The sequence below is a fragment of the Bidens hawaiensis genome, unplaced genomic scaffold (assembly GCF_021521415.1).
Source record: "Bidens hawaiensis isolate Kalapana, Puna unplaced genomic scaffold, B.hawaiensis_p1.1 tig00028232_1, whole genome shotgun sequence".
Taxonomy (NCBI): Eukaryota; Viridiplantae; Streptophyta; class Magnoliopsida; order Asterales; family Asteraceae; genus Bidens; species Bidens hawaiensis.
Window position 1 is genome coordinate 219,041 of NW_027494589.1, and position 25,610 is coordinate 244,650.

The window sequence follows — 25,610 nt, forward strand, 5'->3', positions numbered from 1 at the left end:
ATACAAAAGCGCAGAGTAATGGGGGCGGAACAGGCTAACGCGTGTAGAACCCAAGTCAAGGAACTCCTTGACGCGAACATCGTACGCGTTAGTAGATATCAAACATGGGTTGCAAATCCCGTTATGGTACCGAAGGCTAACAAACAATGGCGCATGTGTATAGATTTCAAAGATTTAAACAAAGCATGCCCCAAAGATTGTTACCCGTTACCCGAAATTGACCTCAAAGTGGATTCATTAGCACCGTTTCGCCTTAAATGCTTCCTTTACGCATATAAGGGGTACCATCAAATCTACATGGCTGTAGATGATCAGGACAAAACCGCATTTCGGACGCCCGATGGCACATTTTGTTATCAAATGATGCCATTCGGACTTAAGAATGCAAGGTCCACATACCAACGCCTGATGGACAAAGAGTTCCATGCCCAAATTGGGAGAAACTTGGAAGTCTACATGGATGATTTGGTCATCAAAAGCCCTGAGCCAGAAGCGATGTTGAAAGACATCGAAGAAACTTTCAACACGCTCAGAAAGATAAACATGAAGCTCAACCCGAGCAAGTGTTCCTTTGGGATGGAAGAAGGGAAGTTCTTCAGAGCGAACACTGAAAAGGTCGAAGCCATTATCAAAATGGAATCACCTACTACCATCAAGCAAGCCCAGACACTGAATGGACGCCTAGTCGCACTTAACCGCTTTTTGTCAAACCATGCGGATAGGTCGTTCCCATTAGTGTCAACATTAAGAAACTGTTTAAAGAAAACGCACTTCCACTGGACACCAGAAGCGAAAGCAGCTTTTCAGGAAATTCGGTCACGCTTGATCGAACCCCCAACGCTCACAGCACCAGAAGCGGGGGAGGAATTAATCATATATCTTTCTGCCACAGATAGAGCAACCGGGGCAGTCCTGCTAGTAGAGCGGAAAGGTATCCAGATGCCTATTTACTATGTTAGCCGTGTCCTAACAGACGTAGAAACCCGGTACTCTACCCTGGAAAAACTAGTCTTAGCACTTGTACAGGCTTCACGCAGGCTAAGACGATAATTCCAAGGTCACCCAATCACCATTCTCACCAACTTCAAACTCGCAAACGTTCTAGGCAAACCCGAATTATCGGGACGTCTAGCCAAATGGCCAATTGAGTTGGGGGAATATGCGATAAAGTACAAGCCACGACCAGCTATGAAATGCCAGGTCCTGGCCGACTTTATTGCAGAAGTCCCCGCTTCGCGGGAGAAAGAGTGCCAGGAGGAGGCTCAACCCTCCCCAGCACAGGACATCAATGATGTCTGGCGACTCTACACTGATGGAGCAGCCAGCAACGAGGGTTCAGGCGCAGGGTTGAAATTAACCAACCCAGCAGGCCAAGAATACACTTACGCTATTCGACTGGATTTTCCAAGTACGAATAACGAAGCCGAGTATGAAGCATTCTTGGCAGGGCTGAGAATTGCGCGTAAAATGGGAGTGAAAAACTTGGAAGCCCACGTGGATTCCATGTTAGTAGCCAACCAGATAAACGGAACGTACACGGCCGTGAACGACACAATGGCCTTGTACGTCGCACAAGCAAAAACCCTTATGCGCGATTTTAATGATTGTAAAGTCATACACGTCAAGCGTAGCGAAAACAAATCTGCGGATGCGTTAAGCAAGCTTGCATCATTAGCCTTCACCCATTTGGGAAAGGACATCCGCATTGAACTCCTTGAAGCACCATCAGTCCCGCATAAGGAAATTTGTGTCATCCAAACCGGTACAGAAACGTGGATGACACCAATAATAAATTACCTTGCAGCGGGTATACTAGCAGAGTCAAAAACACAGGCAAGAAAAATACGTTGTAAAGCATTAAACTATCAACTCATCGATGACATCCTTTACAGACGTAACTTTCTTGGCCCACTCTTAAGATGCGTGGACAACCAAGATGCTGACTACCTCCTAAGGGAAGTACACGAAGGCATCTGTGGAGTACACGCAGGTCCACGCGCTGTTGTAGCTAAGCTAAACAACGCGGGATACTTTTGGCCGGGGATGCATACGGATGCGCTGGCATACATCAAAAAGTGTAGGTCTTGCCAGCTCTACGCACCCAACACGCATCGCCCGAAGAATGAACTTGTTCCAGTCACCTCTTCATGGCCATTTCAGAAGTGGGTCATCGATGTGACAGGCCCATTTCCTATAGCAGCAGGAAACGTTCAGTTCCTAGTGGTAGCCATCGACTACTTCACCAAGTGGATAGAAGCAAAACCCTTAGCCCAAACAACCGCAAAACATATTAAAAAATTTATTTGGGAATTTATTATTTGTCGTTTTGGACTTCCACAGACTTTGGTGAGTGATAACGGCACCAATTTTGCTGACAAGAAGCTACAAAAATGGCTGGAAGAACTTCAAATCACCCACACCTTTACCTCAGTTGCACACCCGCAAGGTAATGGTGAGGTGGAAAGAGCAAATAAAAGCATCGTTGAAGGCATAAAGAAAAGACTCTTGGAACACAGATCCGGCTGGGTAGACGAAGTTCCACACGTCCTTTGGGCAAACAGAACGCTGAAAAAGGCCAGTACGGGAGAAACCCCGTTCAGCCTCACTTATGGCACTGAAGCCATGGTCCCAGTCGAAATTGGTTTGCCCTCACCAAGGGTCTTGATTCAGCCAGAAGACAATGATGCGGAAAGGCGGTTAGACCTTATGCTAACCGAGGAACGCAGAGACTTAGCTGCAGCGCGTGAAGAAAACTACAAGCGACAAATGCAAAAGTACTACAACACGCGGGTAAAACTCTGCAACTTCAATGTAGGAGACTACATATTGCGTAACAACGAGGCTTCAAACCAAGAGCGCCCAGGAAAACTGGCACCGGTCTGGGAAGGACCGTACATTATCAAAGAAGTTTTGGGAAAAGGCGCATACCGGCTCGAAAGGCTCGATGGCACTCCTATCCCAAGAACATGGAACGGAGCTCAATTACGCAAATGTTACATGTAGATCAATTCCAAACTTGTAAAGAAAAGGCCTAGAGCCACTTCTAATGGAAATGATTCTCCTTTCACATTGTGTTGATAGCCTTACCTTTATACTTATGAACTTCCCACACTGATATGCCGGTATTCACCGCATAAATATGGGAAGAAGTAAGTCGTTGCGTGTGGAAGGCGGCAAAACCCGCATAAACACATAAAACGGTAAAAATTTCTAAGGAAAACCTTAATGCAGGTCAGCTATAGGTGAAGTTGGGTCATCCTAATAAATGAAAGTGACGGTCCTACCCGCACAATCATGATAGAGGAAACTGAACATTAACCTATTGGCAACCGCGCGTCGAAAGGTTAACTTATTCAAAAAACTTAGAAAATTTCAAAGGAAAAGATGAGGAAAACTTCCACGCAGGTCAGATATAGGTAAAGTTTAGCCATCCTACTAAGTGAAAGTGACGGTCTTATCCGCACAATCACGAAAAAGGAAGCAAAACTTTAACTTATTATCTGCCACGTTGAAAAGTTAACTTATCTAAGTACTCAAGAAATTGCTAAGTTAAAACAAAATATGCGCGAAATAAACAAGGCAAGGCATTAACAAATAATCTTTATTCCATCAACATTCAAACATTACAAGAATTGCTGGGTACATACCCGCATACAAGATTAGAAGTCTACAAACAAAAATCTACTTTAATGGTGGAAAAGGATCTAAAGTATCAAGCTTCAGGACCACTCCCACTTGGACCCGCACCATCAGTAGAGTGTGACGGTTCAAGGAAAGCTTTGAGGATAGCTAGCCCATCATCAGCAGCAGCAATCTCGTTTACCTTCTCCACCACCGGATGCGGGAAGGCGGCATACTGATTCACTGCTTGGTCATACGCAGCTTCAGTATCCACATTGTAAAGAGGGAAGTTGGAAGGCGTAATGCCTTGTTCAACAAACCCTAGACCAAGCAAGAAGCCAGCCTTTTCCCCATCCTCATGAGAAGCGTTGAGGGCTGCGCTCATCGCATCGTCATATGATGTGTTCGTGAACACCCGATGCACAACCTAAAAAACAAGTATATCAAAAACTCTTCTAAGGAAAAGCGTAAAGAAATTGTGAAACTACGCATACCTGAGACAACGCTTCTCGGAGAAGCCATTCCTTGGTAACCAGAGCCTCCTGGAGGGCAGCTTGAGCTTCATTACGGGCGCGTTCGGCTTCGTTCTTTGTAAGGTTGGCAAGCAACACATCTTTGGCTGCAGCCTCTTCGACGCCCTTTAGCTTACGCTCAGTGTGGTCAAGCACCCCCCTCTGGTCCAAGATCTCTTGGAGCTTCTTGGCATCTTCCATGGCCAAGGCATCATGAGCCTGCTGGAGCCTCTCTAATTTGGCTTTAAGTTCCTCATTCTCGATGCGTAGAGGCTCAGCAGCAGCTTCAGCCTTGGTGGCCCTCTCGGTTGCGTTCCGTGCAGTTTCCTTAGCCAACCGAAGCTATTCATTAACAGCTTGGGCGGCCTTGGAACGGGCCTCGAGACAAGCCTGAACGTTAACCTAAAGGGCCTTGAAGGCCTTCTCCTTCTCCGCAGCAACGGCGGAGAGCCTCCTGTTCTCCTCCCGGACAGCCCGCGCCTGAGCTACTTCTTGGATACGAGCTGCCTTTAACTTGTCGTTTTCACGACAAAGCAGCTCGACGCGCGGCTGCATCCGGGCTACGAGAATGCGGAGCTCATTTGTCAACCTACCCTCCTGGTAGCTTGACATTGCTTCCCCCAGCGCCCCACTTGGGGCGGCGTGGCGCGCCCACTCGACGCATTCCACAGGCGTCCGAAGGGTTGTTCCTCGGCGGATGTTCCATCGTGGAACATACACTTCATTGGAATCCGACACTGCAAAAGCAAATAGCAGTTAGGAAAAGATGAATAAAAAAAATACATATATATAAAATAAAATAATAAAAGGCCAAAATAACCCTACGCACCTGTAGGGTCGACGACAGGCCTGTAGCCGCCAAACCCATCACCCGAACCTAACGGATATCCATCCAAGAGGTCAGGCAGATGGGAAGGAGGCAGAAATTGGCTTGACGCCCCAACCCCGGACATACCTGAAGGACCGGCCGTAGTCACCGGCGCCGGAGGAGGCATAGCGGAGGCCGCCGTGGTAGAAACCAGCGGAGGTGAACTCACCGGAGGTGAACTCACAACCGCGGCCGCGGCTGTGGAAGAATCCACAGAAACACTCACCGCCGGCTCAGTGAAGGAATCAGTGAATATGGCACTGACAGCCGGCGGAGACGTCGTCACAGTTGGATTAGTTGGCTCAACCGGGTGAGCAACTGAACCAACTGAAGCAGGCGCAGTCGCCTGGGTCATCGCCTCAGGTAGGTTGACCAAACCTACCGTCATGGGTCCGGAGGTGCTCCTCCCCGCTCCACCCTGGAATGCGGTAGCATCCACGCCTGCACAAAGAAGATATATAACTATAATAGCGGAAAGATATGAAGTTAAAGTTATGTACACTTACGGGTCTTTTTGAGCTTGAAGGTGCGAACAGGCGGGGACGAACCCGATGGAGCCGGCCTCTTCGTACCGGTCACCGTCGTCGTCCTGGGCTGCTCGGAGGTGACAACCGTTTCAACCTCCGGAGCAGTGGTCTCAACACCACCTGGGTTCCCCGCCGCCTCTTCACTCTTGGTCTCCGACTCAGACCGGTTCACCTGGTCGGCGGTGGAGGCTACCTTCGCCTTGCCCTTCCCGCCAGCAGCCTTCTTCTTCCGCGCAAGAAAAGGACCATCTGCGGATTCCTCATCAGAAGATGACAAGATTAGAGGAATTCCAGCAGAGGTTTCAGCATTCAGAGGGCGAGGGTTAAATGGTCTTTTACCTGGCCGCGTGGCGCTCAGTATTTCGTGACCTGGCGGGTAAGCCTCCACAAACCGATCCGCAGTCTGCGCAAGGATGGGCAACTCGTTCTCGTCAAGAGCGCGAGTACCCAACCGAGCGGGACCGTCAGCTTCCCGCGGATGCAGGAGGGACTGCAAGTCATTTCCCTCTGAAATAAAAAGAAAAACAGTTAGAAAAAACCTTAAATCAACAAAGAAGACGGAGCATACCGTAAGGGATAAAGTTCAAACCGTATTCAAGTACGATGGGAATCTGTGGCGCATCCGCCCCAGCATCCTTCCACACCCTGCTCATACCGAGCATCACCATCCTGGACTCCGGAAAGCGGTAAACCGGAGTCTGGATCCGGGAAATCTTGGAGAACCATTCCGCCTCCTGGTAGTTGGAGGCGTGAAGGCTGGGGAGAGCTCTCCCGTTCTTAAATGTCATCGCTATAGGGACGACACGGGCAGAGATGTAAAAGAACTCCCGCTTCCAAGACCGAAGACTGCGCTCGGTAGCGCAGATCTTCAAACCCTTGATCCGGGTGACCAGGGTGTACCAGCCTTGGATGCACCTCCAGGAGTAGAAGGTCATCAGGCGGTCGACGTGGGGATCCACGCCAAGAATGAGGCACACCCACTCAAAATGGCGGATCTTGGCGATCGCCATTGGGTGTACCTCCGTCAGGTGCACACCGTGTCTATCCAGAACACGGTATACAAACTTTGTCAATGGGAACCTAAGATTCCCATAGATGAAGAAGGCGGCATATACCCCTATTTTGCCCTTGGGGGCATCGTACACCGTCTGGTGTGGCTCCGGAAACTCAGGCTCGAACGGCTCGAGCATGAACTTCCGGACGATGTACCGGTAAAGCTCGATGGGAAGAGCACACTGGCATTCGCCAGCAGTGCTCTTATCGTCTTTATCGGACGTAGACGTCGGGTTCTCGACATACAAGTCAGACTCCTCGACGATAGCTTCTGGATCATGAGTAGACGACATGTTTTGGAGGTAAAGAACGATTTCAGGAGAATGCTAGACAGGAAGAGTATTCGCCGGAAATCGCTTAGAAGGAGAAGAGAGAAGTGAAAGTGTGGATTACCAAGGACCCTCTCCCCCTTTATATACTCATCGCAATGAATGCGATGAATTTAATGCGGAGGAGAGAGAAAAGAGCTGGTGCAATGAAACTATGACACGTGGAAAAAGCAAGCTGGCAACAGCTGTTGACCGGACGCGCGCCGTAAAATCCGCACCCACGCGCCCAAAAAATTGCGCCCACGAGCCTGAAAAAGCGTCTGGAATGACCATGTACTGTCACGTCGCCATAACTTCCTACACGTCCTGACACTGTCAGAAGAAACCGTCGGACGACGTTTCAACAGTTTGGACTGTTCTTATCCTTTCACCAACTCTTCGAATTTCAAAAAGATTCAAAAAGATTCAAAAGTAAGCGGGACTATACCCTTTACCTTGGCAACCAAGTAACTATAAGACAGGTGCAAGTACAGTGTCAAGGCAAAACCCTTCACATACTTAGCACCCGCAGGGAATGGACGCCAAGAATACCTTGGAAGTAAGATAACTATAAGACGAGTGCGGGTACAGTGTCAAGGCGAAACCCTTCACATACTTAGCACTCGCAGGGAATTGAAACCAAGAAGGATCTTCTGGGCCATGCTTGCGAAAAGGGAAATAACATCCCCGCATAGCGGGAACGTTAAGAACTAGATTGTTTGAAGCTCCAGGATGGAATTGGTTCTTTAACATAATTGATCACTATGTTTAAAACTACCAAAACCTAGTGGAGAATCTACACAAGTGAAACTCAACGCTCCTGACTTGCGAGGAGGTTACACACCTACCCGCATCAGACCCAAAGATCAAGCAGAAAAGTCGGGAATTTCTGCACGTGACATTAGGGAAACCGCGGGAAGAATCCCCACGGACAACCTTAAAACTAAATCCTTTTCAAAACCCCTTGCTTAAGTCTAAAGTTCACCTCACTTATTAACAATTCATGAGAAGAACATTGGACTGGGGGGACTTGAAGAGGTAGGTCCCAGCAGAGCCCAGTTGGACCCGCAAGACTCACCTTACAGAGGGACGTCTGCGCAAGGACCAACTGGTTCCGCAGGACCCACCATGCTCAGAGATGAAGACCTTACGCGTAATACGCCAGCTGTTCCCGCAGGGAAAGCCTCCCAATGGTGAAGTACCCCGCCAGTCCCCGCAGCTGCGGATACAAGCTATCAGGGAAGGCTACCCGCACTAATAGCAAGGCCACACGCACAAGGCACTCAATAATTCAGTGTCACCTGAAGGAATGAGCAAGGCGGGAATACTCCCGCCCAAATGAGCCAGTCCGTACGCTTCTGGAAGATCTTTTGTACTATACCTGCCAAGGTATGGACAAAATAGACAAGATCTGACCAAAGCAGCCCATGAACCAATCACAGGGTGACAGCTCACCGACAACAGTACGAGGAGGAGCATGCTCTAGTACTGTTTGTCACTATTAGCCGCTGCCTACTCACCAACCCTTGTGCAACGCACAAAGCCTGCAGTTGGTGGAAAGGGAACAGTACACAGCCGGCCTTGTCACTATCAGCCGCTGCCTACCCACCAACCAGCATGGCACGTGCGTAGCCCATAGTTGGTAGAACAGGAATATTCTACAGCTGGCTGTACCTGCTTGGAAACCTACCTTCGGCTATAAATACTCCAACACCTTGGAACGGTATCATCATCTTGTATCTTACCTTCACTAGCTATTTCTCTCAATATACACATATTCAGAGCAATCTAGTCTGATTCTCACGCCGGAGGGTGGTCACAAGGAGGTACCCCCCCCCCCTTCTCAGTGACGAGCTCACGGTGTCTGTTTTGCAGGTCATCAGAGGAACCATCTTGCCGGACCTAACCCTCGTGGGAAACATCTATTTAACCCCCAGATTATCCGTAATCTGCCCGGGGTCACTTAGTGTTTCTTCACAAACCTACAAGAGCTCAGGAGGACCGGAGGATCAAGTGAGCTATATTGTAGATACCCCGCTCACCCTTGTCATCCTATTATCAAATTGGTCACATGATTATAGATACTCTTATTTTATTTCTCATCTTTCTTGATTTACCGTGTTAGGGAATAAGGATGACAATGAGTCGGGTTTAGGCATTCTGAAACCCAAACCCGATTAGCAAAGCCCATACCAAACCCGCCAGGTTTTTGTCAGGTAATTACCCACCGGATATCGGGCAAACCCGTCGGGTTTCGGGTATACTAATTAAATAATTAAAGACATCCGTTGGGTATACCCGACCCAAACCCCGTCGGGTATTTATTAATTAGAAATAAATGAACAATGAATAAGAACATATTTAGAATTTAGATGTGAGAATGTGAAAGCCAAGCTAAATATATGTAACTCTTAACAATTCCGTTTTAGAATTTGAAGCAACCAGATATCAACTTTGCTTTTTTCGAGAGTTGCATCCGATATAATGATTTGTACTATTGTTTACAAGGTTTCCTGGAGAATGGGCACTGAATGGTACTAGGAACTTGTTTATATATTTTCTTTGTATATGAGTCCCTTAAAACTAGACAACTAAAACATATATTTTTAGATCTTGAGCATAATTTAATAAATTATACATATATATATAAAAGTGTTATGTCGGGTTTATAATCGAGTTAATAGGTTAGTGTTATCGGGTAATCGGGTCGGGTAATTGAGTATTTTAAAACTAATCCCGAACCCTAATGAGATGGGTTTTACCCATCCCAATTATGTCAGGTTTCGAGTATTCCCGTCGTGTTCGGGTTTCACTATCATCCCTATACCATGTATCATGACATAAACTCTATTTTTTTTTATTTAAACAGTTAAAAATAAATAATTATTTAATCCATTATGTTACAATATCAAGGTTGAAAAATCGTTAGGCGGTCGACTGGGTAGTTAGGGAGTTCTCGGCCTTAGTCGGTGGGTACTCGAGGACGGCTCACCAGGAACTCGACCTTGGCGGGGATTGCTCGTTCCACCGGCGTAATTTTTATAACCATGTACAATATTTATTGTAATTGTTATTTCATAGTTTCTTCTTCAGACTCGGTGTACGTGTACACTATAGTCTACAGGTATAGACCTTGGAAACTGTTAAGTGATAAATTCAAGGGAAAATTCTTAAAATAGCCCATTTATAGAATGTGGTTTTAAGTTTGTCTCCCAAAATTCAAGTTTTCAACTTTGTCCCTTTGGTATCCCGTCGCCGGCGACATGATAGCGAACACTGACGATGTGTTAACATAATATAGGGTTGACGATGCGTTATGTTGCTAACATAGGGTAGCAGCGATGCGTTAATGTTTAAAGCAAGGTAACAACCGTATCAATCATCATGATAAACCAAATCAACAAAGTCAATAGTCTCCTCCATTATCTCCTAGAATTACTCCTTTTTCATATTCAAAATATTTAGTCAATAATCTGTTGTAACTTACCTCATTTATCTCCTTGTATCTAGACTAGTAGTATTATTTAAAGAGTTGTAAATCATTAATAATATTAAGAGAGATTTACCTTCTTTCATGGTATCACCCTCAAGATCCTATTCCCTGTAAACTTCTCAATCACCCTCACCATCATGACCACCAACGCTTCCTCCTCTTCCTCCACCACCATCGAAACTAAGCTTCCCATGGCCACCATTCTTCACATGCTCACTATCAAACTCTCTTCCACTAACTACCTCTATTGGCAAAATCAATTACTTCCACTTCTCGCCAACCAAGAACTTCTCGGCCATGTCAATGGCTCTATCCCTCCACCCCCAAAATCAATTACCGTCGCCTCTATTGTAAGGCCCCGTCACCGGTAACCCTACTTTCGTGTTGGATTTACTCATAAACGCAGTTCTAAATATCAGAGTTAATTAAAACATTCGCGGAATTTAAAAACTTTCATAAAACATTTCATAACAAAACACGTCTTGTCTTAAAACATCATTTTGTCTTTCAAAATAAACGAAACATTAAACTTAAACGTCTTGAGTCTTTCGATGCCAGCTTCTTATTCAGTGCCACGTGTCTCCTCAAGCGAGCTGCCTCATCCTACTCACCTGCGTGCATACTAAAAGTCAGCTACGCTGAGTGAGTTCTAGTTAATCATACACTATACAATACACATAAACTTATATTCTTTCATTCATACTTTCATACTTTCATTCATACCTTTATTCATACTTTCATTCATACTTTCATACTTTCATGCTTTCATTCATATTTTCTTTACATACATAATCCTACGTTTTAAAGAGCCTTTCGCCCTATAACCTCACAGATATTATAAGGGTCTGGTCCCTAACATCACAGATATTATAAGGGTCTAGTCCCTAACATCACAGATATTATAAGGGTCTGGTCCCTAACATCACAGATATTATAAGGGTCTGGTCCCTCTTTCCTCGAATATTAGTAGGGTTCGGTTCCCTAGTTCTCGAATATTAGTAGGGTTCGATTCCCTCTTCGTTACCATACAACCATACATCATACCTCGAGTATTATTAGGGCTCGGTACCCTTTTCGTAACCATACAACCATACAACCATCATTTCCTTCTTTTATTAACTTTATTACGTTCATACACATAAGCATACATATCATACTTACCTTATACATAGCGTTACAACCTGACAGTACGTGCAATATCCGAAGATCGTTCACGTACCATCAAGCAATCATTCATACATATCACATCATTCACATAAGGCATACACTTATCTCTTAGGATAAGCGTATTAACAAACATATCGAGTATGCACACAGCCCCGAAAGCATAACACATAAATGGGGCTAGAACTCACCTGAACACGGTTACGTTCACCGTTAATCGTAATCCCTTTCTTCAGTTGTGCACGGCTGACTGTATAACAAGTATACGTATAAATTAACTATCACTTCTCATATTGCATTTCTATCTTTATATGACCCACAACGAACGGGGGTCCGGAGGCAGCGCCCCTGGCAGCGGGGTCTAGGGGCGGCAGCCCTTAGCAGGGTCCAAGGGGCAGAGCCCCTGGCTGGGGTCAAGCTGCCAGGTCAGCTTGGAAAAATTTTATTTCCATTAACTGTCTTAACACATTTTTCATTAGGTTTTTAATTTATTTCCTAATCGAACTTGACTTTAAGCGAAGTTAAACCTTAGGCGAACTTAGCTTTAAGCGAAGTTAAACCTTAAGCGAACTTAGCTTTAGGCGAAGTTATCAGTTAGGCGAACTTGGCCGTAAGCGAAGTTATCAATTAGGCGAACTTGGCCTCAGGCGAAGTTACCAGTTAGGCGAACTTGGCCGTAAGCGAAGTTATCAATTAGGCGAACTTGGCCTCAGGCGAAGTTACCAGTTAGGCGAACTTGGCCGTAAGCGAAGTTATCAATTAGGCGAACTTGGCCTCAGGCGAAGTTATCAATTAGGCGAACTTGGCCTCAGGCGAAGTTATCGCTTTGAAGGCGAAATTATCGCTTTGAAGGCGAAGTTGCCCAGTTCAGCCGCTGTTTGGTTTCTATCAAGCATTTTTGGTGATTTTAACACCCTTGTTATGGTTCAACATCACCCACTACGTTCCCCAACCGTTTTCGGTCGTTTATACACTATAAAGCTTGGATCTTTAAACTTCAAAGATCAAGAATCATACCTTTTTGTGCTTGTTTGGATCTCGTTTAACTTGTTTAATCACAACTAATCGTTCTCTCTCTCTCGGATCTTGTTCGTTCCTCTCTCGGCCGCCGGCCGTATGGCGGTGATGTGGTGTGTGTGTGTGTTTTGGAGTGTGTTAGAGAATAAGATGGAATGAGTGATGGTTTAGGGTTTAGGGGATATTTATATCCCTTAAAGCCCATGGACCTAAGGCCCATTCTCATTTAACCCATCTCAATTAATCTAAGTCCATGATCCGCTCCTTACACGATATTAATTAATCAATAACGCGAAATCACTAAACATAACTTTCTTTATTCAACATTAAAATTTTAGGATGTTACATCTATTGAGCAGCCTAATCCCGAGTTCACGGCCTGGTCGATCTCCGATCAATAGGCCATCCTCATTCTTAACTCTTCTCTCACCGAAGAGGCTGTTGTTGAAATTCTTGGCTTAACCACTGCTCGCCAAATCTGGACCGCCCTTGAAGCGGCCTACAGCAACACCTCTCTTGAACGGATGCATCTGCTCCGTGATAATCTTCGTCGCCTGACGAAAGGATCCTCAACCGTAGCAGATTACGGTCGTCGATTCAAGGCCATCTGTGATCAACTCTCTGCTATTGGCCATCTTGTTAAAGACACAGACAAAACTCATTGGTTCCTCTGTGGTCTCGGGTCTACTTTTGAGAGTTGGTCCACCGCCATCCGCACCACCCGTGAACCGCTTCCCTTCCGTGACTTACTCACAAAAGCTGAGAGCCAAGAGCAATTTCTTTTGGCCATTAACCCCCCATCCAACCCACCCGTGGCTTTTATTGCTCACAACAATTAAACTCGGTCCACTGGCTCTTCCCAAAACCGAAACCAGAAACGCGGTTCTTCATCCGGTTCTTCATCCGGTTCCTATACCCGTGGTCAATCATCCGGCTCCTCTAGCTCCTCCTCCAATGGAACCTGTCGGCCACCACATTGCCAACTGTGTCGCACTAATGGACACTTTGCAAACAAGTGTCCAAAACTCTCATCCTTCGTGGCCTCGGCATCTGGAAACGAAGATATTGCTCGTGCCTTTCACGCTCAATGTCATGCTCAAAATGAGGATGCTCCCGATTGGGCTTCCGACATGGGAGCAGACCGTCACATGACCGATGACACCAGTAATTTATCTTCCTTTTCTCCTTACAAAGGAGGGTCTTCGGTCACCTTTGGTAATGGTCAATCTCTGCCCATTACTCACAAAGGTCATGTCTTGTTAACCAAACATGTCAAATTAAATGATGTTTTGGTTGTTCCATCATTAACCCGTAACCTTCTTTCTATTAGCAAGTTGACAAACGATTTTCCCGTTGATGTTTATTTTTCTAACTCTTTCTTTATTATCCGGGACCGGAAAATAGCCCAACCTCTCGCTCAAGGTCGGTGTGAAAACGGTCTTTACGTGCTCCGAGACAAGTCTTTTGCTTTTGTTGCTTCTGTTTCGTCTAATAATGCCTCTTTTGAATTGTGGCACAATCGTTTGGGTCATGTTGCTTTTGACATTATTCTTGTATTAAAAATACTTGGTTGTTTATCTTTCACATCTATTTTACCTAAGCCTACTTTATGTTCTTCATGTCAACTTGCTAAATCACATAAATTGCCATTTACATTGAATGAAAAACGTGCTTCCTTTCCTCTAGATCTCGTTCATTGTGATCTATGGGGACCATCACCAATAACCAGTAAAGATGGATATAAATACTATGTTGTGTTTGTGGATGACTTTTCTAGATTCTCTTAGCTGTATCCTCTTAAGCACAAAACCGATTTTTATTCGGTTCTTCAAACCTTTTTGCATTTCGTTCAAACTCAATTTTCACGCAAAATAAAGGTTTTCCAAAGTGATGGTGGCACGGAATTTGTCAATCAATACGTGCGAAAAATATTTGATGAAAATGGCACATTTCATCGTTTTTCGTGTCCGTATACCGCTCCTCAAAACGGGCCGAAAGAAAGCATCGACACATAGTAGAAACCGGTCTTGCTATGCTTTTCCATGCGAGTGTTCCTATCACTCATTGGATTGATGCTTTTAGTTCCGCCACCTACATCATTAATCGCTTGCCAACTGAAGTTTTAAATGACAAATCTCCATTTGAAACTTTATTTTCTACGACGCCAAATTATTCAAACTTTCGTGTATTTGGATGTCGTGTTTATCCATACTTACGTGATTATGCTCCCCATAAACTTGCACCTCGAAGTATACCTTGTATTTTCTTAGGATACGCTCCTCAATACAAAGGTTACAAATGCTTCGATCTCATTTCCTCACGTATGTATGTCACCCGGCATGCTCGATTTGATGAAACCTCATTTCCATATGTGGACAACTCCTCACAATCATATATTGCTTCTTTATTCCTATCCACTTTTGATGAAATCACAACTGTTCCACACCCTTCGGTTCATTCCACAACTGATGAACCCATTCTTCCTCCTAAACCCACGGCCCAGCTCACTAATAATAATCCATCACCTACTTTCACTCACTCCTCCCCTCCTGAGCCCAATCCCTCAGTACACTCCCCATTCAATCAACAAAGTCCACCTAACTTATCCACTCAATCCTCAAACACCTCCTTCAATCCATCGGCTCAATCACCAACAACTCAACAAACTCCAACTACCTCCACCAATCAATCCTCAGCATGTTCTCTCTGTGACTCTCAATCCATTCCTCCTTCCACCGATAATTCATCATCGGCTCATAATCCATTCTTACAACATCAACACTCTACACCGCCATCACCACCACCATCAACACCACCCCCGTCTACCAACCCTCCTTCATCTCTAACCTCACCCGTGCCCGCCCCATCCCCCTCTCCCGTTGCTTCATCTCATCCCATGACAACTCGTTCTAAAGTTGGTACCTTCAAACCCAATCCGAAACACACGACTTACCTTGCTACCTTAATGCACTCTTGCCTCCATGTGGTACTGCTTACTAACAGTGTCCCTAAAGGCTTCAGAAGTGCTTCAAAACACTCTCATTGGATGAGTGCAATGCAAGATGAGCTTTCGGCTCTCACTCGAAATCGCACGTGGTCTCTTGTGCCTCGCCCATCTTCTACAAATATTGTAGGCTCCAAATGGGTATTCCGAACCATATACCGTTCGGATGGATCACTTGATCGGCACAAAGCACGCCTAGTTGCACAAGGCTTCACTCAAATACCGGGCCTAGACTTTAATCACACGTTTAGCCCGGTTGTGAAGGCATCCAACATTCGCATTGTTCTATAATTAGCATTCATTAATCGTTGGTTTCTTCGCCAACTAGATGTAAAACAATGCGTTATTAAACGGTCATTTTTCGGAAACCGTTTACATGGAACAACCTCCCGGGTTTATCGATCCCAAATTTCCGAATCATGTGTGCAAACTAAATAAAGCACTCTATGGTTTGAAACAAGCTCCTAGAGCTTGGTTCCAACGATTGAGCTCGTTCCTTCTTTCTTTTGGTTTCTCATGTAGCCGCGCCGATCCATCGCTCTTTATCTATTGTCAAGGAGACTCCATCATGTATCTCCTTGTATATGTAGATGATCTAATACTCACCGGAAATAAACCCTCCCTGATCACCTCTTTCACGGCCAGGCTACATCAGGAATTTGCCATCAAAGACCTCGGTTTGCTAAGTTACTTCCTTGGACTTGAAGTAGTTCATGAAAACAATGGTCTTTTTCTCACCCAAACCAAATACGCCAATGACATTCTAACCCGAGCCGGCTTGACCGAAGCCAAACCGACACCCACTCCACTCGCCTCAACCGACACTTTCACCAAAGAAAGTGATCCTTTCTCCGACCCTACCCTTTACCGTTCCCTCGTTGGAGCTCTTCAATACCTCACCATCACCCGTCCCGACCTCTCCTATGCCGTCAATCAAGCCTGCCAATACCTTCACTCCCCAACCGACCACCACTTTCAACTTGTTAAACGTATTATCCGTTATGTCAAAGGAACAATCTCTCATGGTTTAGTTTTCACGCGACCAACTACTACTTCAATTTTAGGGTATTCGGATGCGGATTGGGCTAGGTGTATCGAAACTAGAAGGTTAACTTGTGGTTACTCAATTTTCTTAGGCGGAAACTTAATCTCATGGAGTGCAAAGAAACAACCGACGGTATCACGATCAAGCTGTGAATCAGAGTATCGGGCAATGGTGTATGCTGCAGCTGAAATTGTTTGGGTTACTCACTTGCTACGGGAACTACATGCTCTTCCCAAGACTCGGCCAACTCTCTTATGCGACAACAAAAGTGCTTTGTTTATGAGTCAAAATCCAGTTTCTCACAAGCGTGCTAAACACATTGATTTGGATTATCACTTTGTTCGGGAGCTAGTTATGTCAGGAAAGTTACACACTAAATTTGTTCCTACCAAGCTTCAACTTGCAGAATATATTCACAAAGAGCTTGCCAAGACCTCTCCTCGAACATTTTCGAGACTTGCTTCGAGTACATCCACCGCCGTTTCGCTTGCCGAGGGATAACAACCGTATCAATCATCATGATAGACCAAATCAACAAAGTCAATAGTCTCCTCCATTATCTCCTAGAATTACTCCTTTTTCATATTCAAAATATTTAGTCAATACTCCGTTGTAACTTACCTCATTTATCTCCATGTATCTAGACTAGTAGTATTATTTAAAGAGTTGTAAATCATTAATAATATTAAGAGAGATTTACCTTCTTTCACAAGGGTTCCACGATGCGTTAGTTGATAACGCATCGCTGCTACCCTATGTTAGCAACATAAACGCATCGTCGGCGACTTGTTGACATAACATATGGTTGACATACAAAAGAAATCTCATGACACAGTCTTTTTGTTAAGTAATAAGTTAAATCTTGTTTTTAAAAAGTAATTTGTATGCATAGATGCCTTTGGATAATCAAATAATAGAAACAAGCAACAATTATTTTTGGACATTGGTGGTGAATGATTATTGAAGTCCCTTCCGTTAAATTTAAGGTTGACAGAGGAGTTACACGAACATGAAATGGGACCGCGTTAGCTTTTACTAGAGGGGTATACTAGGTCAGAGGACAACCTCCATGTGGGTCGTCCGATGTTAATCCTCCAACACCTTACGTACAAGTAAGATTGAACTTATCTCTTTGTAATTTTTTGCCTGGAGAGAGAGAGAGAGAGAAAGAGATTGCATAAATTTATTAAAATTAGATTTTAAAGTATCAAAAGGCTATCAACTTGTAGTTGTGTGCATTCACGGCCTTAGTTTAAGACGGGGATGCTAGATCGAGCGTAAACAACGTGTTTAACGTAAATGCTAATCTAAGTATAGTGTGATTATCATTTATAAAGTGGAGGTGTGTCCGTATGTAATTTCCATATAAACCACAACAATATATATAATCAACAACAAGTGTTTTAAAAACCAGTTTATATTGGCCGGTAGTTCCAGTTAAACCGGATGTTGGCAAATGACCGCTACGTTTTAGTCCGGTAAAACCGTGCGAACGTTTGTAATTTGAACCATTGATATTATCAGTTTGACTTTAGAAAAATGACTTTTAGCGGCTGGTATTGACCTCTGATTAGAAGTTTTAACCTAGCGGCATTTGACATACCATTGAACCGATTAGTTTTAACCTAACGGTTTTTTTGTACCATTGAATCGATCAGTTTTAACCTAGAGGTTTTTCCTATACCATATTTTACTTAAGCCGGTGAAGAGGTAGGTCCCAGCAGAGCCCAGTTGGACCCGCAGACTCACCTTGAAAAGGGACGTCTGCGCAGTTCAACCCGCAAGACTCCTTAACGGACGTCTGCGCGGTTGAACCCGCAAGACTAAACTAAAGGAATGTCTGCGCAGAAACCAACTGGATCAGCAAGACCCACCACGCTCAGAGACGTGACGTCCTCACGTGCGGTACGCAAGCTGTCCCCGCAGGAAACGCCTCCCAATGGTCAAGTACTCCGCCTGTTCCCGCAGTTACGGACACCAGCCATCAGGGAAAGCTACCCGCGCAGCATGGCTACACGCACAAGGCTTAACTCTCATAATAATTCAGCAGTCACCTGAAGAAGGAATGAGCAAGCCGGGAACAGTCCCGCACAAAGGCGGGAGGGGGAATACTCCCGCCCAAATGAGCCAGTCCGTACGATACTGAGGATCTTTTACTGTACCTGACGAGGTATGGGCAAAAGATCTGTCCAAAGATACGACAGCTCATTGACAACAGTATGGCGAGCAGCATGCTCTTGTACTGTATGTCACTATTAGCCGCTACCTACTCACCAACTCCTGACATACCACGTGTATAGCCTGTAGTTGGTGGAAAAGGAATAGTACACAGCAGGCCTGGTCACTATCAGCCGCTGCCTACCTACCAACTACCAGCATGGCACGTGCGTAGGCCACAGTTGGTTGAACAGGAATACTATTCAGCAGGCTACACCTCCTTGGAAACCTACCTTCGGCTATAAATACCCCAAATGGTATGATCATCATATCTTATCTTGTATTTACATATTATACCTGATATCTGCTCTAGCAATCTCTTAATATACATTTATATTTAAGAGCAATCTAGTCTGATTCTCACGCCGGAGGGTGGTCACAAGGAGGAACCCCCCCTTCTCAGTGACGAGCTCACGGTGTCTGTTTTGCAGGTTATCAGAAGAACCATCTTTGCCGGGTCTAACCCCTCGTGGGAAACATCTATCTAACCCCCAGGTTACCCGTAATCTGTCCGGGGTCCGGTTAGTGTTTCTTCATTGGCGCCATCCGTGCATAAAAGCTAGAACTTCATTTCTTTTCAGTTTTTTCAAACTTCTGGAAAGATGGTTAAAGAAATTCCGGTAACCACAACCCCAGCTACTGGGGGGAATACCGGCTACACAGTCTTTACAAACACTACCCCGGTTAACCAAGCCGGGGCAAGTGAAGTAAATTTTACGAACACTACCCCAGTTACCCAAGCTGGGGCAAGTGCAGTAAATAATCGCTCACTGGGATTCACTGATACCCGGTTAGAGAGAGAACGAACGAGGCTCCCCCGCCAAACACTCGATGAAGTTAAGGCATGGGCAGAGGCACGTCAGAAGGAATTCCAAGCTGAGTTGGACGAACGCTTGCGTTCCGTCCAACAGGCTGACGATTTTGGAAGCACTCAACTCAACATGAGTAGTGAGTGCGAATACTCGGAGGAATCCGACACCGACGCGAACCCTCGCCATAGGGCAAAAGGGAAGCGTAAGGAAACGGACTCCCAACCGAGAAGGCGTTTTGGAGAAGCCTTCAAACCAAAAAACACAGGTGGAAATCCACGTGACTTCTCGAAAGCATTTAAACCAAATGCTGCAAAGGCGGGAACGTCTAAATTTGCAAAGGACATTGCGGAAGCAATCGTCCCAAAAAGTGCCAAACAGATGTCCAACATCGGCACTTACGATGGTATATCTGATCCAGACGATCATTTGAACAGGTTCATAGCGGGGGCAACCGTCAGTAGTTGGACGGAACCTACGTGGTGTTACATGTTCCAAATGACGCTTGTTGGGGCAGCTAGAGCGTGGTTCGATCGTCTACCGGTCCACCACATCTACGATTGGGAAGACTTCCAGCAGAAGTTTAGCCAACACTTCAGCCAGCAAAGAAAGTATACCGAGGAGCAATGGACAATCCTCAATTGCATTCGAGAAAAAGATGAATCTTTGCCAGACTTCATCACCCGCTTCAACTCAAAGAAGCTAAGTCTGGGCAATATCAGCGAAGATCTTGTTCGCGCTGCTTTCATCCAGGGCGCGAACGACCCAGAGCTCATCCGCACCTTAACGGGTAAAGATGGCATGCCATCCACATGGGATGCCATCATGACAGCAGCTAAACGCTTTGCGGAAATGGAGAAGCAACTGGGTAGAGATCTCCCCCAGAGCACAAACCTCTACACCCAGAAAACAAGAGAAGACAACGTCCTTACCGCCCGACTAAACAAAAAGCGGAAGCTAGGCATTTGGCAGTCAAGGGTAAACTTTGACACCTCATCCGGCTTGCAACATCGGTTGGGCGGAAGGGATAACGTACAGTCAAACCGGAACTCCAGATGGACGCCACTCACCAAAAGCGTCACCGAGATATTCGCCACAGAGAGGCTCCCATGGCCAAAGGCTCCAATAATCCGACATCGTCACAACGCTGATCAGAGCAAATACTGTAACTTTCACAGGACAAAAGGCCACAACACTGAAGAATGCATAGACGTAAAGGACATGGTCGAAGCATTTGTCAGAGATGGGACGCTCGCGCACCTCGTGGCGCAATGAACGCTGAGCAGGCTGATGCGTGTAGAACCCCAGTTGGGGAAAACACGAATAAAATTGCAGCTTCAATGATGGAGACTACATACTGCGCAAACAACGAGATCCCAAACCAGGTGCGTATCGGCTCGATGGCACTCCCATCCCAACAACATGGAAGGGAGCTCAATTACACAGTTTGCATGTAGATCAATTCCAAATTTGTAAAGAAAAGGCCAAGAGCCACTTCTAATGGAAATGATTCTCCTTAGAACATCGACGCTGATGATTTTACATTTATACTTTTATGAACTTTCAACACGGATATGCCGGTTTTCACCGCATAATTACGTGGAAAGTCGTTGCGTGGGGAAGGCGGCAAAACCCGCATAAACCCAAAAAACGGCAAACCTTCACGCAGGTCAGTTGGGTAAAGTTCAGTCATCCCACTAAATGAAAGTGCCGGTCTATCCGCATGAATCATGATAGAGGAAACTGAACACTAACCTATTAACAACCGCGCGTCGAACGGTTAATTTATTCAACACGAATATGCCGGTTTTCACCGCATAATTACGTGGAAAGTCGTTGCGTGGGGAAAGCGGAAAAACCCGCATAAACCCAAAAAACGGCAAACCTTCACGCAGGTCAGTTAAAGGTAAAGTTCAGTCATCCCACTAAATGAAAGTGCCGGTCTATCCGCATGAATCATGATAGAGGAAACTGAACACTAGCCTATTAACAACCGCGCGTCGAACGGTTAATTTATTCAACACTGATATGCCGGTTTTCACCGCATAATTACGTGGAAAGTCGTTGCGTGGGGAAGGCGGCAAAACCCGCATAAACCCAAAAAACGGCAAACCTTCACGCATGTCAGTCATAGGTAAACTTTGGTCAAATGAAAGTGCCGGTCCTAACCGCACAAATCATGAGAGGAAACCGAACCTATTGACAACCGCGCGTCGAACGGTTAACTTATTCAAAACAGAGAATTTCTAACAAAAGGATGAGGAAAACCTACACGCAGGTTAGATGTTGGTAAAGTTTAGCCATCCTACTAAGTGCAAGTGACGGTCCTACCCGCACAATCACGAAAGAGGAAGCAAAACTTCAACCTATTATCTACCACGTTCAAAGGTTAACTTATCCTAAACACTTGGAAAATTGCTAATTTAAACTAAAGTATGCAAGTCATATAACGTTTATAAAGCAAGGAATCCAGTGAAAATAGCGGTCTTACCCGCAAAAAGATTTATATTTCATAATATTCATTACAAGAATGGCCGGGTAACTACCCGCCTACAAGAATATAAATCTATACAAGCTAAACCTATCCTAGCAGTGGGAAGGGATCTTCAGGATCAAGCTTCAGGGCCACTTCCACTTGGACCAGCACCATCAGTAGAGCGTAGCAGTTCAAGGAAAGCTTTAAGGATAGCTAGCCCATCATCAGCAGCAGCAACTTGGTTCACCTTCTCCACCACCGGATGAGGGAAGGCGGCATACTGATTCACTGCTTGGTCATAAACAGCTTCAGTATCAACATTATACAAAGGGAAGTTGGAAGGCGGGATGCCTTTCTCAACGAACCCAAGACCAAGCAGGAAGCCGGCCTTTTCCCCATCCTCGTGAGAAGCGTTGAGGGCTGCGCTCATAGCATCGTCATAAGACGTCTCCGTGAAGACTCGATGCACAACCTACAAAAAAGAAAATATACAAGTATCAGAACCTTTTCTATTTACAAAGAAAAGCGTAAAGACATGAAAAGCATACCTGAGACAACGCTTCTCGAAGAAGCCATTCCTTGGCAACCAGAGCCTCCTGGAGGGCAGCTTGAGCTTCGTTACGGGCGCGTTCGGCTTCACTCTTGTTGAGGTTGGCAAGCAACACTTCTTTAGCCGCAGCCTCTTCGACGCCCTTTAGCTTCCGCTCAGTGTGGTCAAGCACCCCCCTCTGGTCCAAGATCTCTTGGAGCTTTTTGGCATCTTCCATCGCCAAGGCATCATGAGCCTGCTGGAGAGCCTCTAATTTGGCTTTAAGCTCCTCATTCTCCACGCGTAGAGGCTCAGCAACAGCTTCAGCCTTGGTGGCCCTCTCGGTTGCGTTCCTTGCAGTTTCCTTAGCCAGCCGAAGCTGTTCGTTAACAGCTTGGGCAGCCTTGGAACGGGCCTCGAGTCGGGCCTGAACTTCAACCTCGAGGGCCTTGAAGGCCTTCTCCTTTTCCGCAGCCACTGCGGTAAGCTTTACGTTCTCCTCCCGGACAGCCCGCGCCCGAGCTACTTCTTGAAGGCGAGCTGCTTTTAACTTGTCGTTTTCACGACAAAGCAGCTCGACGCGCGGCTGCATCCGGGCCAGGAGAACCCGAAGCTCATTGGTTAGCCTACCCTCCTGGTAGCTAGCCATGGCTTCCCCCAACGCACCACTGGGAGCAGCGTGACGAGCCCACTCCACGCACTCCACAGGTGTGCGAAGGGTTGTTCCTCGGCGGATGTTCCATCGTGGAACATACACTTCATTGGAATCCGACACTGCAAAAAAACATAAAGCAGTTAGGAAAAGATGATAAAAATATGAAAAGGGCCAAAAGAACCCTACGCACCTGTAGGGTCAACAACAGGCCGATAGCCGCCAAACCCATCACCTGAACCCAAGGGAAATCCATCCAAGAGGTCAGGCAGATGGGAAGGAGGCAGAGGTTGGCGATAAGCCCCATGCATACCTGAAGGATCGGCCGTCGTTGCCGATGACCGAGGAGGCATGGTAACAGCCGCCGCGGTCGCCGCTGCGGAATCCGCAGCAAATGTAACCGCCGGCTCAGTGAAAGATGCGGTAAAAATGGCACTGACAGCCGGCGGTGATGTCATCACAGCTGGAACAGTCGGCTCAACGGAGTGAGCAACTGAACCAGCGGAAGCAGGCGCAGGCACAGCCGCCTGGGTCGTCGCCTCAGGTAGGCTGACCAAGCCTACCGTCATGGGCGGAGGGGTACTCCTCTGCGCTCCACCCTGGAATGCGTCAACATCCACGCCTGCACAAAGAAGATAAGTATTAATGATGGAAAGCTATGAAGTTAAAGATAAAAGGAAGTTTGTACTTACGGGTTTTCTTGAGCCTAAAAGTGCGGACAGGCGGGGACGAACCCGATGGAGCCGGCCTCTTTGCGCCGCTCATCATCGTCATCCGGGGCTCTCCGGAAGTGACAATCGCAGCCTCCGGAGCAGTGGGCCTATCACCACCCGGGTTCCCCGCCACCTCCTCGCTCTCGGCCTCTGAGTCAGACCGAGGCATCGGATCGGCAGTGGAGGCCACCTTCTCCTTCCCCTTCCCGCCGGCAGCCTTCTTCTTCCGCACCAACGGAGGACCATCTGCAGATTCCTCATCAGAACATAAGATTAGAGGAATTCCAGCAGAGGTTTCAACATTGAGGGGTCGAGGGTTGAATAGCGCCTTACCTGGCCGCCTGGCGCTCAGGATCTCGTGGCCTAGTGGGTAGACCTCCACGAACCGATCCGCCGTTTGTTCTAGGATGGGCAACTCGTTCTCGTCTAGAGCGCGAGTACCCATCTGAGCGGGACTGTCAGCCTCCCGCGGGTACATGAGCGACTGCAAGTCGTTCTCCTCTGAAATAAACAGGAAAGAAGTTAGAAGAGATTCTAAATCAACAAAAAGAAACAGAGCATACCGTAAGGAACAGAGTTCGAACCGTATTCAAGGACGATTGGGATCTTTTGCGCATCCACATCCTTCCACACCCGGCTCATCCCGAGCATCACCATCCCGGACTCCGCAAACCGGTAAACCTGAGATTGGACTCGGGATATCTTCGAGAACCATTCCGCCTCCTGGTAGTTGGAGGCGTGAAGGCTGGGAAGTGCTTGCCCATTCTTGAACTTCATGGCAAGGGGGATGGCGCGAGCGGAGACGTAGAAGAACTCCCGCTTCCACGAACGAAGACTGCGCTCGGTTGCGCAAATCTTCAAACCCTTGATTCGGGTTATCAGCGTATACCACCCCTGGATGCACCTCCAAGAGTAGAAGGTCATCAGGCGGTCGACGAAGGGCTCAATGCCCAGAATCCGGCACACCCACTCGAAGTGGCGAATCTTCGCGATCGCCATCGGGTGCACCTCGGTCAGGTGTACACCGTGCCTCTCAAGGACACGGTAAACAAACTTTGTCAATGGGAACCTAAGATTCCCATAGACAAAGAATGCAGCATAAACCCCGATCTTGCCTCTGGGGGCATCATACACCGTCTGATGGGGTTCAGGAAACTCAGGCTCGAGAGACTCGAGCATGAACTTCCTGACGATGTACTGATACAGATCGACAGGCAGAGCACACTGGCACTCGCCAGCAGTACTCTTGTCATCGGCGAACACCCCAGCCTCCTGGGCTGTAGATTCGAGATCACGAGAAGACATCTTGCAGATGAAAGAAGAAAACGATTTCAAGAGAATGCTTGCCTGAAAAGGTGAGTATTCGCCAGAAATCGTTTTGAAGATGAAGAGAAAAGTGAAAGTGTGGATTACAAAGAACCCTCTCCCCCTTTATATACTAATCGCAATTAATGCGATGAATTTAATGCGGAAGAGAGAGAAATCGAAGGTGCAATGAAACTATGACACATGGCAAAAAGCAAGCTGGCAACAGCTGTTGAAAGGACGCGTACCATTAATTTCGCGGCCACGCGCCCGAAAAATCGCGCCCACGCGCCTTAA